The following is a 5,928-nucleotide window of genomic DNA, read 5'->3' on the forward strand; positions in this document are numbered from 1 at the left end:
GGCACATAACAACAACAACAACAGCATTGATTCATCTCATTGAGAATCTTTCTCTCCTTTACTGACTCTCCACTTTTCCAAGCATAAAAGGAACCTCAGCACACACAGTCTTGACATGCATGGTAAAGACTTATTACTGAAACAACATCATTAGCATTTTGTTGTTGTTGTTGCTGCTATGTGCCCTCTAGTCACCTGCAACTCATAACGACCATGTATACAACAGCCCTAAACCCTACTCTGTCCTGTGCCAATCTCACTGTCTTCAACACACTCACCCCCACTACTCCAGTCACTGAATCAATCCACCTCATAGAGGGTCTTCCTCTCCTGCGCTGTTCCTCCACCCTCCCAAGCATGACGTCCCTCTCCAAGGACTGGTCCCTCCTTACAACATGTCCAGAGTATGTCAGACGAAGCTTCAGAATCCTTGCCTCCAAGGAACAACCCAGTTCCCCAAATGCAAACAAAAGCCAGCTGTTTTAACCCTTACACGGTAGCCTATCCATTTCTTCACTTTTAGAGAATGACCTGACCCTCCCTCTGGAATGTACCTTGGCTAATAAAACGGCTTCTACCTTCACTTTTGCTCCTATCACCTTGCCTTTCTCTCTGCAAGCCGGACATGTCCCACTGAGTCTACATGTTCTAACAAAGGCTCAACCCTATAGGGACTATTTCGAGCAAGACAAACAAAGTCTCTTTTACAAGACTTCATAACTTGCTATACAATGTACCATTTTCGTTTTCATTTACATTATCCCCTCTAGTCTCTCCCATATGGATTAATTCTTTAGCTGGGTGAGGAAAACTGAATCCAGGGTGTGAACTCCTTGTCACCAGGGAGCTCTTGTGGCATAGTCCATTGGGAATTGCACATCTAACATAAAGGCAGAAGATTTATGGGAGAAAGATGGGTAATCACCTCCTGTGTGGTTTACCAACTCAGAAACCTAATGATAGGTTAGCTATGAGTTTGGTTCCAACAGGACAGCAATGAGTATACATATGTATGTGTTTATGTGATCAGGAAGAAGGGTGAGCAAGGCTACCCATGAGAATCTTGATGTTGGTCATGTAAAGAGAACGGAGGGTGAAGTTAAGAGAAAAGAGATTTGAAGATACATCTTTATTTTGATTCTTCCTATAGCATGCACTTCTTTTGCAATTTGAAAAAAATTATCCAATGAAGACATTTTTTCATCAAGTGTCTTGATTCTTTTTTTTTTTTTCCTCTTCTTCTCCCTGCCTCTTTTGAAACAGTCCCTCGGTAAGGACTATCCACTTAGCTTTGTATCCAAAGACGAAATTTGTAGGTGAAAGGAGTTAGGAGTTAGCCTTCGTTACAGACTGGTTCATTTCAGGGTCGAAAATATGGAACGCTTCACGAATTTGCGTGTCATCCTTGCGCAGGGGCCATGCTAATCTTCTCTGTATCGTTCCAATTTTAGTATATGTGCTGCTGAAGCGAGCACAAGTGTCTTGATTCTTAATGTAATTATGTTGGGCTTGAGGAGTTCTCATCTATCACCTCCAGGTGATGGGGTGATTTAATACACACAATAGAAAAATGGAACAGGAAATGGGTTCAGGACATATACTCAAACACTGATTGTTGGTGTTGGTATTATCAAGTTGACTTCTACTCACCGTGACCCTGTGAACAACAGATTAGCACTCTGCCCTCTCCTGTGCCATTCTCACAATCTCTGGTATGCCAGATGGAGCCCCCTGTTACAGTCACTGTGTCAATCCAGCTCCTCAAGGTTCTTCCCTTTCTCTGACCCTCCACTTTCCCCTTCATGATGTTTTTTACCAAGGACTGAACCCCTCCTGACAAAATGCCCAAAGTATGTGACACAAAATTTCTCCATCTTTACCTCTAAGCACTGACTGGGATTCTAAAATTCTAGGCAAAGTTATATGTATTTTCAAAACACAAAATGCTCCTCAAAAAGTAATAAAAGGGTGCTTTGGTGGCCTAGAAGCAAGAAGCTGTGCTGCAATCCCAAAGGCACATGGTTCAAATCCAACAGATGCTCCGCTGGAGAAGGAGGGGTAATTTCCTTCTGTGCCAGTCAGATCCGTCTTGATGGTACACAACGGGGGTGGGGGGCAAGTAATAAAAGTAGCATTGCTTTAGCATTCCTCAAAAATGAGCTCATCCCTTAATAAGGAGTATTGATCAGTCTACATTATTTTGGTAACGGGATTAAAATACATTGAGTGGATCTCTGGGCACCAATCCACAATGTTTATCAAAGGAAAGTTACTGAAGAAAAGCACTTAGTTGTAGGAGCTTACAAATAATAACCTATTTCTTACAAATAGAAAAAAATTATAGCTATATCTTATTGAGCACCTACTGTGTGTACATGTTGTAGTATACTGTGTGTCCACTACATGTATTCAATCCTGTTCCATTTATGTATGTATCAAATCACCCCAAATTAAATGGTTTAAAAAAACAGCAATCATTTCATTATCTCTTCTGGTTTTTGTGGGACAGGAAATTAGGAAGATTTAGGTCAAGTGCTTCTGGCTCTAAGTCTCATGCAATTGTAGTCAAGGAGAAATGAAGCTGGAAAGCAGAAGAGTACAGGTGTCAAAATGAAATATTAAAGAACTAAACAGCCTTTCTCTCCTCCCTCTCCCTCTCCCTCCCCCTGCCCCCTCCCTCTCCCTCTCCCTCTTTCTCCTCTTTCATTTGGGTGATGAGCACACACCATAGGGGAAACATGAGCTGTACCTTCATGATATTGGGGTTAGCTCTGACTTCTCATGACCCTATGTACAGCAGATCAGAATCTTGACATCCTCAGCATCTTTGTCTTGCTCAAGACCATTGTTGCAGTCACTGTGTCAACTCATCCCTGTTAAAAATAACTTCTAAAATAATAAGCACAACAGCCTTCTGTATGGATTACATCTCAGCATCAAGGAAATAAAAATTCTCACCACCAGACCAATAGGCAACATCATGATATGTACCACACCATCATATTGAAATTGTACACAACTTCATCTTACCTGGGTCCACAACCAACATCCTTGGTATCAGCAACCAGGAGATCAGGAGACATACTGAATTGGGAAACTCTGCTATCAGGGACTGCTCGACAATACAATGTGACACAAATACTTTCCAAAATTACGTAAGAGCAATAATGTCAGTTTGAAGACTAAGATGCACCTAATTAAGACCTTGGTATTTTCTTTTTTTCTTTTTTTTTAATTTTTTTTAAGGCCTTGGTATTTTCAATTACTTGTTATGCATTTGAGAACTAGACAATGAATAAGGATGACAGAAGAAAAATTGATGTCTTTGAACTGTGAGGTTGGAAAAGAGTACTGTAACTGCCAAAAGAATAAACAGATAAGTCTTGGAGAAGATGCAGCCAGATCATTCCTTCGAGGCAAGGATGATGAAGCTTCATCTTACATATTTTGAGCATGTTGTTATAGAAGAGGTTATTCTTTGGAGAAAGACATCATGCTGGAAATATGAAGGGTCAGTGAAAGAGGAGATAACTCTCAATGGCATGGATTAACACAGTGACAGCAGCAATGGGCTCAAGTGTGTCAGAAATTATAAGGATGGCACAAGATAGAACACAGTTCATAGGCTTCCTATGAGTCATATTCAACTCAACAGCACCTAATAGGTTGTGGACTTTGGTTGAATGATTTTGGGAAAGGTCCAATAAGCAAGGATGTACTTTAGAATGGATACTGTCAAATAAGATGCAATTTTATTACTGGGTGTGCAGATAAATCTTATCTGTCTAGAAGGCGGAAGTAATCCTTTTCACCAAGAGAACAGGAAGATGGCCTGGTTGATATTTTGTGGGTGGCATAGTAATCATCTTGTTTGTGTGTGTTTTGTGCTTATTTTGTCTCATTTTATGCTCTTAGATTAATCTTGTCTAAAGCTGGAAGTTTATGAGTTTGTTTATGTCCAATAAGAGAACAACATGGCCTGCGAACCAGGCTCTCTTCCAAATGTCAAATACTAACGTGGGTTGGTTTTGGTTTGGTTTGTTTTGGTTTTTTAACTTTTTTATATCTTTCTCTGGAATTGTTTTGTCTCATTTTGTCACAATCTCAGATTAGTCCTGTCTAAGATTGGTATTCTGTCAGATTGATTATGTCCAATAAAAGAGTAGCATTGCCTGACTGTGAACCAGGCTAGCTTTCAATTGCCAGGGACTGCTTTTTTTCTTTCTGTCTCACTTTTCAGTATCTCTATTGTGGCCTACCATAATAGATTACACATAGCATCAATTCCACCCCATCATGAGTCTATCAAGAAAGAAGGGATAGACCTCATTGCAAGGCAAAGAGAATGTGAGATGCAAGATAGTGTCGCTGCTATCTTGGAAAATACAATCTGATGCAAAAACTTTCTAAAACATTATGAGGCATTGTTAAGGAATTTTTTTTTTTCAGGAGAGTAAATAATGTTGTTAGGAGGGGCCAATCCTTGAGGAAAAGACATCATGCTGGGAAAAGTAGAGGATCAGAGAAAGAGAAGACTCTCAACAAGATGAATTGGCATAGTAGCTATAACAATGGTTTGAGGATAGCAGAGGATGCAACAAGGTTCCAATCTGTTCATAGGGCTGCTAAGAGTTGTAGTCCGCTCAATAGCACCTAACAACATGAGCAATTAAAACTCAGAAAGATCAAGAAATTTACCCAAGATTTTCAGACTAATACATGACCTAGACTATTGTGACAGCCACCACGTGACAAGTATGTATGCATTCTTTCCAAAAATCCTTTTCTCACTTGTTGTTTTCTTTAAAAACACATCTTGATGTTGTTTTTTGTTGTGTACTGTCAAGTTGATTACAACCCTTAGCAACCCTATGAACCCTACCCTATCTTGAGCCAATCTCACTGTGTCTGACACACCTACCCCCATTGCCACAGTTACCATGTCAATCCATTTCATCTGAGATCTTCCTCTCCTGTACTGACTCTCTACTCTCCTGAGTGTAATGTCCTTGTTCATGGACTGGTACCTCCTGGTAACACGTCCAAAGGATGTGATATGAAGTTTCAAAATCCTTGCCTTCAAGGAGCAGCTTGATTTCGCTCTCCAGGACAGACCAGGCACTCCACATTAAACACAAAGGCTTTCTTTGACTCTTCTCCTGCCATCCTTAGTCAATCCAGTTCTCAGATGCATAGCATGTAATTGAGAAGACCATTTTTTCAATCCCTTAAAACCAAATATGTTGAATAATAAAAGCAATAATTACAGAAAAATCAAAATTAAGATAGTCATCAATTTTTGTCTTAACCTGGGTTCTATAGAGAAACAAAACCAATGAGATGTGTATGTGTGTTTTGTTGTTGTTGTTGTTGTTACGTGCATTTGAGTTATGTGTGGCTCATAGCAACCCTATGCATGACAGCTCTGAAACTTGCCCTGTCCTGAACCAGTCTCACTGATTCCGACACACCAAACCCATTGCATATGAGAGAGAGAGAAAGAGAGAGAGAGAGAGAGAGAGAGAGAAATTTAGTGAACACTTCCATGAATTATTTGTTTGAGAAAGGCCATGATAAAAACTAACTATAAATTTTTAGTAGTGTATTGGAGTTCTTCCTCAACAGCACCCAGCCTCTCCTTCATTCTAGAGCTTGTGGATCTGTAAACTTGTAAAGTGACTCAAGTCTGGGAATTGATTGAGTAGTTCGTACTCTTTTGGAGGTCCAATTTAGACTGTTACTCACCTAACATTGCATTCTACCACTTAAAAAAAAAACCAAAAAACAAAAACACCCAAATATTACACAGTATTCTATGGGTCAAACATAGGGAGCTCTGGTGGCCTAGTGGCAAGAAGCTGCTCTGCAATCCTGAAGACATGCACTTCAAGGTCACCAGCTGCTCCACCAGAGAAAGATGGGCAGTCT

This window comes from Elephantulus edwardii, unplaced genomic scaffold (assembly GCF_000299155.1).
Source record: "Elephantulus edwardii isolate Elephantulus edwardi_28Jun2011 unplaced genomic scaffold, EleEdw1.0 scaffold00245, whole genome shotgun sequence".
Classification (NCBI taxonomy): Eukaryota; Metazoa; Chordata; class Mammalia; order Macroscelidea; family Macroscelididae; genus Elephantulus; species Elephantulus edwardii.